The sequence below is a fragment of the Schistocerca cancellata genome, chromosome 1, assembly GCF_023864275.1.
Source record: "Schistocerca cancellata isolate TAMUIC-IGC-003103 chromosome 1, iqSchCanc2.1, whole genome shotgun sequence".
In the NCBI taxonomy this organism is placed as follows: domain Eukaryota; kingdom Metazoa; phylum Arthropoda; class Insecta; order Orthoptera; family Acrididae; genus Schistocerca; species Schistocerca cancellata.
Window position 1 is genome coordinate 3673552 of NC_064626.1, and position 14799 is coordinate 3688350.

Below are 14799 nucleotides of genomic sequence, written 5' to 3' on the forward strand. Positions count from 1 at the left end.
GCCGTTCTGCTGTGAGTCAAAGAATTTCGAATCGGACGAAAAACTGATAGTGAATTGTAACATTCAGGGCCACCTAATTACGATGGACCACGCAAATTGCGTCCCGATTCAATACATCGTCCTCCAGCCGAGTTGACTCCATGGGTCTATTGCTGCCTCGGGCACCTTATGGCCGTTCTGCTGTGAATCTAGATTATCGAATGGGACGAAAAACTGATAGTGAATTGTAACGTTCAGGGCCACCTAATGACGATGGATCACTCAAATTGCGTCCCGATTCAATACATCGTCCTCCAGCCGACTTGACTCCATGGGTCTATTGCTGCCTCGGGCACCTTATGGCCGTTCTGCTGTGAGGCTAGATTATCGAATGGGACGAAATACTGATAGTGAATTGTAACGTTCAGGGCCTCCTAATGACGATGGATCACTCAAATTGCGTCCCGATTCAATACATCGTCCTCCAGCCGACTTGACTCCATGGGTCTATTGCTGCCTCGGGCACCTTATGGCCGTTCTGCTGTGAGTCTAGATTATCGAATGGGACGAAAAACTGATAGTGAATTGTAACGTTCAGGGCCTCCTAATGACGATGGATCACTCAAATTGCGTCCCGATTCAATACATCGTCCACCAGCCGACTTGACTCCATGGGTCTATTGCTGCCTCGGGCACCTTATGGCCGTTCTGCAGTGAGTCTAGATTATCGAATGGGACGAAAAACTGATAGTGAATTGTAACGTTCAGGGCCTCCTAATGACGATGGATTACTCAAATTGCGTCCCGATTCAATACATCGTCCTCCAGCAGACTTGTCTCCATGGGTCGATTGCTGCCTCGGGCACCTAATGGCCGTTCTGCTGTGAGTCAAAGATTTTCGAATCGGACGAAAAACTGATAGTGAATTGTAACGTTCAGGGCCTCCTAATGACGATGGATCACTCAAATTGCGTCCCGATTCAATACATCGTCCACCAGCCGACTTGACTCCATGGGTCTATTGCTGCCTCGGGCACCTTATGGCCGTTCTGCAGTGAGTCTAGATTATCGAATGGGACGAAAAACTGATAGTGAATTGTAACGTTCAGGGCCTCCTAATGACGATGAATCACTCAAATTGCGTCCCGATTCAATACATCGTCCTCCAGCAGACTTGTCTCCATGGGTCTATTGCTGCCTCGGGCACCTTAAGGCAGGCCTGCTGTGACTCAAAGATTTTCGAATCGGACGAAAAACTGATAGTGAATTGTAACGTTCAGGGCCACCTAATGACGATGGATCACTCAAATTGCGTCCCAATTCAATACATCGTCCGCAGCCGACTTGTCTCCATGGGTCTATTGCAGCCTCGGGCACCTTATGGCCGTTCTGCTGTGAGTCTAGATTATCGAATGGGACGAAAAACTGATAGTGAATTGTAACGTTCAGGGCCACCTAATGACGATGAATCACTCAAATTGCGTCCCGATTCAATACATCGTCCTCCAGCAGACTTGTCTCCATGGGACTATTGCTGCCTCGGGCACCTTAAGGCAGGCCTGCTGTGACTCAAAGATTTTCGAATCGGACGAGAAACTGATAGTGAATTGTAACGTTCAGGGCCACCTAATGACGATGAATCACTCAAATTGCGTCCCGATTCAATACATCGTCCTCCAGCAGACTTGTCTCCATGGGTGGATTGCTGCCTCGGGCACCTAATGGCCGTTCTGCTGTGAGTCAAAGATTTTCGAATCGGACGAAAAACTGATAGTAAATTGTAACATTCAGGGCCACCTAATGACGATGGACCACGCAAATTGCGTCCTGATTCAATACATCGTCCTCCAGCCGAGTTGACTCCATGGGTCTATTGCTGCCTCGGGCACCTTATGGCCGTTCTGCTGTGAGTCTAGATTATAGAATGGGACGAAATACTGATAGTGAATTCTATCGTTCAGGGCCTCCTAATGACGATGGATCACTCAAATTGCGTCCCGATTCAATACATCGTCCTCCAGCCGACTTGACTCCATGGGTCTATTGCTGCCTCGGGCACCTTATGGCCGTTCTGCTGTGAGTCTAGATTATCGAATGGGACGAAAAACTGATAGTGAATTGTAACGTTCAGGGCCTCCTAATGACGATCGATCACTCAAATTGCGTCCCGATTCAATACATCGTCTTCCAGCAGACTTGTCCCCAAGGGACTATTGCTGCCTCGGGCACCTTAAGGCAGGCCTGCTGTGACTCAAAGATTTTCGTATAGGACGAAAAACTGATAGTGAATTGTAACGTTCAGGGCCACCTAATGACGATGAATCACTCAAATTGCGTCCCGATTCAATACATCGTCCTCCAGCAGACTTGTCTCCATGGGTGGATTGCTGCCTCGGGCACCTAATGGCCGTTCTGCTGTGAGTCAAAGATTTTCGAATCGGACGAAAAACTGATAGTGAATTTTAACATTCAGGGCCACCTAATGACGATGGACCACGCGAATTGCGTCCCGTTTCAATACATCGTCCTCCAGCCGAGTTGACTCCATGGGTCTATTGCTGCTTCGGGCACTTTATGGCCGTTCTGCTGTGAGTCTAGATTATAGAATGGGACGAAATACTGATAGTGAATTGTATCGTTCAGGGACTCCTAATGACGATGGATCACTCAAATTGCGTCCCGATTCAATACATCGTCCTCCAGCCGACTTGACTCCATGGGTCTATTGCTGCCTCGGGCACCTTATGGCCGTTCTGCTGTGAGTCTAGATTATCGAATGGGACGAAAAACTGATAGTGAATTGTAACGTTCAGGGCCTCCTAATGACGATCGATCACTCAAATTGCGTCCCGATTCAATACATCATCCTCCAGCAGACTTGTCTCCATGGGTCGATTGCTGCCTCGGGCACCTAATGGCCGTTCTGCTGTGAGTCAAAGATTTTCGAATCGGACGAAAAACTGATAGTGAATTGTAACATTCAGGGCCACCTAATGACGATGGACCACGCAAATTGCGTCCTGATTCAATACATCGTCCTCCAGCAGACTTGTCTCCATGGGTCGATTGCTGCCACGGGCACCTTATGGCCGTTCTGCTGTGAGTCTAGATTATCGAATGGGACGAAAAACTGATAGTGAATTGTAACGTTCAGGGCCACCTAATGACGATGGATCACTCAAATTGCGTCCCGATTCAATACATCGTCCTCCAGCCGACTTGACTCCATGGGTCTATTGCTGCCTCGGGCACCTTATGGCCGTTCTGCTGTGAGTCTAGATTATCGAATGGGACGAAATACTGATAGTGAATTGTAACGTTCAGGGCCTCCTAATGACGATGGATCACTCAAATTGCGTCCCGATTCAATACATCGTCCTCCAGCCGACTTGACTCCATGGGTCTATTGCTGCCTCGGGCACCTTATGGCCGTTCTGCTGTGAGTCTAGATTATCGAATGGGACGAAAAACTGATAGTGAATTGTAACGTTCAGGGCCTCCTAATGACGATGGATCACTCAAATTGCGTCCCGATTCAATACATCGTCCTCCAGCAGACTTGTCTCCATGGGTCGATTGCTGCCTCGGGCACCTAATGGCCGTTCTGCTGAGTCAAAGATTTTCGAATCGGACGAAAAACTGATAGTGAATTGTAACATTCAGGGCCACCTAATGACGATGGACCACGCAAATTGCGTCCCGATTCAATACATCGTCCTCCAGCCGAGTTGTCTCCATGGGTCTATTGCTGCCTCGGGCACCTTATGGCCGTTCTGCTGTGAATCTAGATTATCGAATGGGACGAAAAACTGATAGTGAATTGTAACGTTCAGGGCCACCTAATGACGATGGATCACTCAAATTGCGTCCCGATTCAGTACATCGTCCTCCAGCCGACCTGACTCCATGGGTCAATTGCTGCCTCAGGCACCTTATGGCCGTTCTGCTGTGAGTCTAGATTATCGAATGGGACGAAAAACTGATAGTGAATTGTAACGTTCAGGGCCACCTAATGACGATGGATCACTCAAATTGCGTCCTGATTCAATACATCGTCCTCCAGCAGACTTGACTTCATGGGTCTATTGCTGCCTCGGGCACCTTATGGCCGTTCTGCTGTGAGTCAAAGATTTTCGAATCGGACGAAAAACTGATAGTGAATTGTAACGTTCAGGCCCACCTAATGACGATGGATCACTCAAATTGCGTCCCGATTGAATACATCGTCCTCCAGCCGACTTGACTCCATGGGTCTATTGCTGCCTCGGGCACCTTATGGCCGTTCTGCAGTGAGTCTAGATTATCGAATGGGACGAAAAACTGATAGTGAATTGTAACGTTCAGGGCCTCCTAATGACGATGGATCACTCAAATAGCGTCCCGATTCAATACATCGTCCTCCAGCCGACTTGACTCCATGGGTCTATTGCTGCCTCGGGTACCTTATGGCCGTTCTGCTGTGAGTCTAGATTATCGAATGGGACGAAAAACTGATAGTGAATTGTAACGTTCAGGGCCTCCTAATGACGATGGATCACTCAAATTGCGTCCCGATTCAATACATCGTCCTCCAGCAGACTTGTCTCCATGGGTCGATTGCTGCCTCGGGCACCTAATGGCCGTTCTGCTGTGAGTCAAAGATTTTCGAATCGGACGAAAAACTGATAGTGAATTGTAACATTCAGGGCCACCTAATGACGATGGAGCACGCAAATTGCGTCCCGATTCAATACATCGTCCTTTAGCCGAGTTGACTCCATGGGTCTATTGCTGCCTCGGGCACCTTATGGCCGTTCTGCTGTGAGTCTAGATTATCGAATGGGACGAAATACTGATAGTGAATTGTATCGTTCAGGGCCACCTAATGACGATGGATCACTCAAATTGCGTCCCGATTCAATACATCGACCTCCAGCCGACTTGACTCCATAGGTCTATTGCTGCCTCGGGCACCTTATGGCCGTTCTGCTGTGTGTCTAGATTATCGAATGGGACGAAAAACTGATAGTGAATTGTAACGTTCAGGGCTTCCTAATGACGATCGATCACTCAAATTGCGTCCCGATTCAATACATCGTCCTCCAGCAGACTTGTCTCCATGGGTCGATTGCTGCCTCGGGCACCTAATGGCCGTTCTGCTGTGAGTCAAAGATTTTCGAATCGGACGAAAAACTGATAGTGAATTGTAACATTCAGGGCCACCTAATGACGATGGACCACGCAAATTGCGTCCTGATTCAATACATCGTCCTCCAGCAGACTTGTCTCCATGGGTCGATTGCTGCCACGGGCACCTTATGGCCGTTCTGCTGTGAGTCTAGATTATCGAATGGGACGAAAAACTGATAGTGAATTGTAACGTTCAGGGCCACCTAATGACGATGGATCACTCAAATTGCGTCCCGATTCAATACATCGTCCTCCAGCCGACTTGACTCCATGGGTCTATTGCTGCCTCGGGCACCTTATGGCCGTTCTGCTGTGAGTCTAGATTATCGAATGGGACGAAATACTGATAGTGAATTGTAACGTTCAGGGCCTCCTAATGACGATGGATCACTCAAATTGCGTCCCGATTCAATACATCGTCCTCCAGCCGACTTGACTCCATGGGTCTATTGCTGCCTCGGGCACCTTATGGCCGTTCTGCTGTGAGTCTAGATTATCGAATGGGACGAAAAACTGATAGTGAATTGTAACGTTCAGGGCCTCCTAATGACGATGGATCACTCAAATTGCGTCCCGATTCAATACATCGTCCTCCAGCAGACTTGTCTCCATGGGTCGATTGCTGCCTCGGGCACCTAATGGCCGTTCTGCTGAGTCAAAGATTTTCGAATCGGACGAAAAACTGATAGTGAATTGTAACATTCAGGGCCACCTAATGACGATGGACCACGCAAATTGCGTCCCGATTCAATACATCGTCCTCCAGCCGAGTTGTCTCCATGGGTCTATTGCTGCCTCGGGCACCTTATGGCCGTTCTGCTGTGAATCTAGATTATCGAATGGGACGAAAAACTGATAGTGAATTGTAACGTTCAGGGCCACCTAATGACGATGGATCACTCAAATTGCGTCCCGATTCAGTACATCGTCCTCCAGCCGACCTGACTCCATGGGTCAATTGCTGCCTCAGGCACCTTATGGCCGTTCTGCTGTGAGTCTAGATTATCGAATGGGACGAAAAACTGATAGTGAATTGTAACGTTCAGGGCCACCTAATGACGATGGATCACTCAAATTGCGTCCTGATTCAATACATCGTCCTCCAGCAGACTTGACTTCATGGGTCTATTGCTGCCTCGGGCACCTTATGGCCGTTCTGCTGTGAGTCAAAGATTTTCGAATCGGACGAAAAACTGATAGTGAATTGTAACGTTCAGGCCCACCTAATGACGATGGATCACTCAAATTGCGTCCCGATTGAATACATCGTCCTCCAGCCGACTTGACTCCATGGGTCTATTGCTGCCTCGGGCACCTTATGGCCGTTCTGCAGTGAGTCTAGATTATCGAAAGGGACGAAAAACTGATAGTGAATTGTAACGTTCAGGGCCTCCTAATGACGATGGATCACTCAAATAGCGTCCCGATTCAATACATCGTCCTCCAGCCGACTTGACTCCATGGGTCTATTGCTGCCTCGGGTACCTTATGGCCGTTCTGCTGTGAGTCTAGATTATCGAATGGGACGAAAAACTGATAGTGAATTGTAACGTTCAGGGCCTCCTAATGACGATGGATCACTCAAATTGCGTCCCGATTCAATACATCGTCCTCCAGCAGACTTGTCTCCATGGGTCGATTGCTGCCTCGGGCACCTAATGGCCGTTCTGCTGTGAGTCAAAGATTTTCGAATCGGACGAAAAACTGATAGTGAATTGTAACATTCAGGGCCACCTAATGACGATGGAGCACGCAAATTGCGTCCCGATTCAATACATCGTCCTTTAGCCGAGTTGACTCCATGGGTCTATTGCTGCCTCGGGCACCTTATGGCCGTTCTGCTGTGAGTCTAGATTATCGAATGGGACGAAATACTGATAGTGAATTGTATCGTTCAGGGCCACCTAATGACGATGGATCACTCAAATTGCGTCCCGATTCAATACATCGACCTCCAGCCGACTTGACTCCATAGGTCTATTGCTGCCTCGGGCACCTTATGGCCGTTCTGCTGTGAGTCTAGATTATCGAATGGGACGAAAAACTGATAGTGAATTGTAACGTTCAGGGCCTCCTAATGACGATCGATCACTCAAATTGCGTCCCGATTCAATACATCGTCCTCCAGCAGACTTGTCTCCATGGGTCGATTGCTGCCTCGGGCACCTAATGGCCGTTCTGCTGTGAGTCAAAGATTTTCGAATCGGACGAAAAACTGATAGTGAATTGTAACATTCAGGGCCACCTAATGACGATGGACCACGCAAATTGCGTCCTGATTCAATACATCGTCCTCCAGCAGACTTGTCTCCATGGGTCGATTGCTGCCACGGGCACCTTATGGCCGTTCTGCTGTGAGTCTAGATTATCGAATGGGACGAAAAACTGATAGTGAATTGTAACGTTCAGGGCCACCTAATGACGATGGATCACTCAAATTGCGTCCCGATTCAATACATCGTCCTCCAGCCGACTTGACTCCATGGGTCTATTGCTGCCTCGGGCACCTTATGGCCGTTCTGCTGTGAGTCTAGATTATCGAATGGGACGAAATACTGATAGTGAATTGTAACGTTCAGGGCCACCTAATGACGATGGACCACGCAAATTGCGTCCCGATTCAATACATCGTCCTCCAGCCGAGTTGACTCCATGGGTCTATTGCTGCCTCGGGCACCTTATGGCCGTTCTGCTGTGAATCTAGATTTTCGAATGGGACGAAAAACTGATAGTGAATTGTAACGTTCAGGGCCACCTAATGACGATGGATCACTCAAATTGCGTCCCGATTCAGTACATCGTCCTCCAGCCGACCTGACTCCATGGGTCTATTGCTGCCTCAGGCACCTTATGGCCGTTCTGCTGTGAGTCTAGATTATCGAATCGGACGAAAAACTGATAGTGAATTGTAACGTTCAGGCCCACCTAATGACGATGGATCACTCAAATTGCGTCCCGATTCAATACATCGTCCTCCAGCCGAGTTGACTCCATGGGTCTATTGCTGCCTCGGGCACCTTATGGCCGTTCTGCAGTGAGTCTAGATTATCGAATGGGACGAAAAACTGATAGTGAATTGTAACGTTCAGGGCCTCCTAATGACGATGGATCACTCAAATTTCGTCCCGATTCAATACATCGTCCTCCAGCCGACTTGACTCCATGGGTCTATTGCTGCCACGGGTACCTTATGGCCGTTCTGCTGTGAGTCTAGATTATCGAATGGGACGAAAAACTGATAGTGAATTGTAACGTTCAGGGCCTCCTAATGACGATGGATCACTCAAATTGCGTCCCGATTCAATACATCGTCCTCCAGCAGACTTGTCTCCATGGGTCGATTGCTGCCTCGGGCACCTAATGGCCGTTCTGCTGTGAGTCAAAGATTTTCGAATCGGACGAAAAACTGATAGTGAATTGTAACATTCAGGGCCACCTAATGATGATGGACCACGCAAATTGCGTCCCGATTCAATACATCGTCCTTTAGCCGAGTTGACTCCATGGGTCTATTGCTGCCTCGGGCACCTTATGGCCGTTCTGCTGTGAATCTAGATTATCGAATGGGACGAAAAACTGATAGTGAATTGTAACGTTCAGGGCCACCTAATGACGATGGATCACTCAAATTGCGTCCCGATTCAATACATCGTCCCCAGCCGACTTGTCTCCATGGGTCTATTGCTGCCTCGGGCACCTTATGGCCGTTCTGCTGTGAGTCTAGATTATCGAATGGGACGAAAAACTGATAGTGAATTGTAACGTTCAGGGCCACCTAATGACGATGGATCACTCAAATTGCGTCCTGATTCAATACATCGTCCTCCAGCAGACGTGACTTCATGGGTCTATTGCTGCCTCGGGCACCTTATGGCCGTTCTGCTGTGAGTCAAAGATTTTCGAATCGGACGAAAAACTGATAGTGAATTGTAACGTTCAGGCCCACCTAACGACGATGGATCACTCAAATTGCGTCCCGAATCAATACATCGTCCTCCAGCCGACTTGACTCCATGGGTCTATTGCTGCCTCGGGCACCTTATGGCCGTTCTGCAGTGAGTCTAGATTATCGAATGGGACGAAATACTGATAGTGAATTGTAACGTTCAGTGCCTCCTAATGACGATGGATCACTCAAATTGCGTCCCGATTCAATACATCGTCCTCCAGCCGACTTGACTCCATGGGTCTATTGCTGCCTCGGGCACCTTATGGCCGTTCTGCTGTGAGTCTAGATTATCGAATGGGACGAAAAACTGATAGTGAATTGTAACGTTCAGGGCCTCCTAATGACGATGGATAATTCAAATTGCGTCCCGATTCAATACATCGTCCTCCAGCCGACTTGACTCCATGGGTCTATTGCTGCCTCGGGCTCCTTATGGCCGTTCTGCTGTGAGTCTAGATTATCGAATGGGACGAAAAACTGATAGTGAATTGTAACGTTCAGGGCCACCTAATGACGATGGACCACGCAAATTGCGTCCCGATTCAATACATCGTCCTTTAGCCGAGTTGACTCCATGGGTCTATTGCTGCCTCGGGCACCTTATGGCCGTTCTGCTGTGAATCTAGATTATCGAATGGGACGAAAAACAGATAGTGAATTGTAACGTTCAGGGCCACCTAATGACGGTGGATCACTCAAATTGCGTCCCGATTCAATACATCGTCCCCAGCCGACTTGTCTCCATGGGTCTATTGCTGCCTCGGGCACCTTATGGCCGTTCTGCTGTGAGTCTAGATTATCGAATTGGACGAAAAACTGATAGTGAATTGTAACGTTCAGGGCCTCCTAATGACGATGGATCATTCAAATTGCGTCCCGATTCAATACATCGTCCTCCAGCCGACTTGACTCCATGGGTCTATTGCTGCCTCGGGCACCTTATGGCCGTTCTGCTGTGAGTCTAGATTATCGAATGGGACGAAAAACTGATAGTGAATTGTAACGTTCAGGGCCTCCTAATGACGATGGATCACTCAAATTGCGTCCCGATTCAATACATCGTCCTCCAGCACACTTGTCTCCATGGGTCGATTGCTGCCTCGGGCACCTAATGGCCGTTCTGCTGTGAGTCAAAGATTTTCGAATCGGACGAAAAACTGATAGTGAATTGTAACATTCAGGGCCACCTAATGACGATGGACCACGCAAATTGCGTCCTGATTCAATACATCGTCCTCCAGCAGACTTGACTTCATGGGTCTATTGCTGCCTCGGGCACCTTATGGCCGTTCTGCTGTGAGTCAAAGATTTTCGAATCGGACGAAAAAACTGGTAGTGAATTGTAACGTTCAGGCCCACCTAATGACGATGGATCACTCAAATTGCGTCCCGATTCAATACATCGTCCTCCAGCCGAATTGACTCCATGGGTCTATTGCTGCCTCGGGCACCTTATGGCCGTTCTGCAGTGAGTCTAGATTATCGAATGGGACGAAAAACTGATAGTGAATTGTAACGTTCAGGGCCTCCTAATGACGATCGATCACTCAAATTGCGTCCCGATTCAATACATCGTCCTCCAGCCGACTTGACTCCATGGGTCTATTGCTGCCTCGGGCACCTTATGGCCGTTCTGCTGTGAGTCTAGATTATCGAATGGGACGAAAAACTGATAGTGAATTGTAACGTTCAGGGCCTCCTAATGACGATGGATCACTCAAATTGCGTCCCGATTCAATACATCGTCCTCCAACAGACTTGTCTCCATGGGTCGATTGCTGCCCCGGGCACCTAATGGCCGTCCTGCTGTGAGTCAAAGATTTTTGAATCGGACGAAAAACTGATAGTGAATTGTAACATTCAGGGCCACCTAATGACGATGGACCACGCAAATTGCGTCCCGATTCAATACATCGTCCTCCAGCCGAGTTGACTCCATGGGTCTATTGCTGCCTCGGGCACCTTATGGCCGTTCTGCTGTGAGTCTAGATTATCGAATGGGACGAAATACTGATAGTGAATTGTAACGTTCAGGGCCACCTAATGACGATGGATCACTCAAATTGCGTCCCGATTCAATACATCGTCCTCCAGCCGACTTGACTCCATGGGTCTATTGCTGCCTCGGGCACCTTATGGCCGTTCTGCTGTGAGTCTAGATTATCGAATGGGACGAAAAACTGATAGTGAATTGTAACGTTCAGGCCCTCCTAATGACGATGGATCACTCAAATTGCGTCCCGATTCAATACATCGTCCACCAGCAGACTTGTCTCCATGGGTCGATTGCTGCCTCGGGCACCTAATGGCCGTCCTGCTGTGAGTCAAAGATTTTTGAATCGGACGTAAAACTGATAGTGAATTGTAACATTCAGGGCCACCTAATGACGATGGACCACGCAAATTGCGTCCCGATTCAATACATCGTCCTCCAGCCGAGTTGACTCCATGGATCTATTGCTGCCTCGGGCACCTTATGGACGTTCTGCTGTGAGTCTAGATTATCGAATGGGACGAAATACTGATAGTGAATTGTATCGTTCAGGGCCTCCTAATGACGATGGATCACTCAAATTGCGTCCCGATTCAATACATCGTCCTCCAGCCGACTTGACTCCATGGGTCTATTGCTGCCTCGGGCACCTTATGGCCGTTCTGCTGTGAGTCTAGATTATCGAATGGGACGAAAAACTGATAGTGAATTGTAACGTTCAGGGCCACCTAATGACGATGGATCACTCAAATTGCGTCCTGATTCAATACATCGTCCTCCAGCAGACGTGACTTCATGGGTCTATTGCTGCCTCGGGCACCTTATGGCCGTTCTGCTGGGAGTCAAAGATTTTCGAATCGGACGAAAAACTGATAGTGAATTGTAACGTTCAGGCCCACCTAACGACGATGGATCACTCAAATTGCATCCCGATTCAATACATCGTCCTCCAGCCGACTTGACTCCATGGGTCTATTGCTGCCTCGGGCACCTTATGGCCGTTCTGCAGGGAGTCTAAATTATCGAATGGGACGAAAAACTGATAGTGAATTGTAACGTTCAGTGCCTCCTAATGACGATGGATCACTCAAATTGCGTCCCGATTCAATACATCGTCCTCCAGCCGACTTGACTCCATGGGTCTATTGCTGCCTCGGGCACCTTATGGCCGTTCTGCTGTGAGTCTAGATTATCGAATGGAACGAAAAACTGATAGTGAATTGTAACGTTCAGGGCCTCCTAATGACGATGGATCATTCAAATTGCGTCCCGATTCAATACATCGTCCTCCAGCCGACTTGACTCCATGGGTCTATTGCTGCCTCGGGCACCTTATGGCCGTTCTGCTGTGAGTCTAGATTATCGAATGGGACGAAAAACTGATAGTGAATTGTAACGTTCAGGGCCAGCTAATGACGATGGACCACGCAAATTGCGTCCCGATTCAATACATCGTCCTTTAGCCGAGTTGACTCCATGGGTCTATTGCTGCCTCGGGCACCTTATGGCCGTTCTGCTGTGAATCTAGATTATCGAATGGGACGATAAACAGATAGTGAATTGTAACGTTCAGGGCCACCTAATGACGATGGATCACTCAAATTGCGTCCCGATTCAATACATCGTCCCCAGCCGACTTGTCTCCATGGGTCTATTGCTGCCTCGGGCACCTTATGGCCGTTCTGCTGTGAGTCTAGATTATCGAATGGGACGAAAAACTGATAGTGAATTGTAACGTTCAGGGCCACCTAATGACGATGGATCACTCAAATTGCGTCCTGATTCAATACATCGTCCTCCAGCAGACTTGACTTCATGGGTCTATTGCTGCCTCGGGACCATATGGCCGTTCTGCTGTGAGTCAAAGATTGTCGAATCGGACGAAAAACTGATAGTGAATTGTAACGTTCAGGGCCACCTAATGACGATGAATCACTCAAATTGCGTCCCGATTCAATACATCGTCCTCCAGAAGACTTGTCTCCATGGGTCTATTGCTGCCTCGGGCACCTTATGGCAGGCCTGCTGTGACTCAAAGATTTTCGAATCGGACGAAAAACTGATAGTGAATTGTAACATTCAGGGCCACCTAATGACGATGGACCACGCAAATTGCGTCCCGATTCAATACATCGTCCTCCAGCCGAGTTGACTCCATGGGTCTATTGCTGCCTCGGGCACCTTATGGCCGTTCTGCTGTGAGTCTAGATTATCGAATGGGACGAAATACTGATAGTGAATTGTAACGTTCAGGGCCACCTAATGACGATGGATCACTCAAATTGCGTCCCGATTCAATACATCGTCCTCCAGCCGACTTGACTCCATGGGTCTTTTGCTGCCTCGGGTACCTTATGGCCGTTCTGCTGTGAGTCTAGATTATCGAATGGGACGAAAAACTGATAGTGAATTGTAACGTTCAGGGCCTCCTAATGACGATGGATCACCCAAATTGCGTCCCGATTCAATACATCGTCCTCCAGCAGACTTGTCTCCATGGGTCGATTGCTGCCTCGGGCACCTAATGGCCGTTCTGCTGTGAGTCAAAGATTTTCGAATCGGACGAAAAACTGATAGTGAATTGTAACATTCAGGGCCACCTAATGACGATGGACCACGCAAATTGCGTCCCGATTCAATACATCGTCCTTTAGCCGAGTTGACTCCATGGGTCTATTGCTGCCTCGGGCACCTTATGGCCGTTCTGCTGTGAGTCTAGATTATCGAATGGGACGAAGAACAGATAGTGAATTGTAACGTTCAGGGCCACCTAATGACGATGGATCACTCAAATTGCGTCCTGATTCAATACATCGTCCTCCAGCAGACTTGACTTCATGGGTCTATTGCTGCCTCGGGACCTTATGGCCGTTCTGCTGTGAGTCAAAGATTTTCGAATCGGACGAAAAACTGATAGTGAATTGTAACGTTCAGGGCCACCTAATGACGATGAATCACTCAAATTGCGTCCCGATTCAATACATCGTCCTCCAGCAGACTTGTCTCCATGGGTCTATTGCTGCCTCGGGCACCTTATGGCAGGCCTGCTGTGACTCAAAGATTTTCGAATCGGACGAAAAACTGATAGTGAATTGTAACATTCAGGGCCACCTAATGACGATGGACCACGCAAATTGCGTCCCGATTCAATACATCGTCCTCCAGCCGAGTTGACTCCATGGGTCTATTGCTGCCTCGGGCACCTTATGGCCGTTCTGCTGTGAGTCTAGATTATCGAATGGGACGAAATGCTGATAGTGAATTGTAACGTTCAGGGCCTCCTAATGACGATGGATCACTCAAATTGCGTCCCGATTCAATACATCGTCCTCCAGCCGACTTGACTCCATGGGTCTATTGCTGCCTCGGGCACCTTATGGCCGTTCTGCTGTGAGTCTAGATTATCGAATGGGACGAAAAACTGATAGTGAATTGTAACGTTCAGGGCCTCCTAATGACGATGGATCACTCAAATTGCGTCCCGATTCAATACATCGTCCTCCAGCACACTTGTCTCCATGGGTCGATTGCTGCCTCGGGCACCTTATGGCCGTTCTGCTGTGAGTCTAGATTATCGAATGGGACGAAAAACTGATAGTGAATTGTAACGTTCAGGGCCTCCTAATGACGATGGATCACTCAAATTGCGTCCCGATTCAATACATCGTCCTCCAGCAGACTTGTCTCCATGGGTCGATTGCTGCCTCGG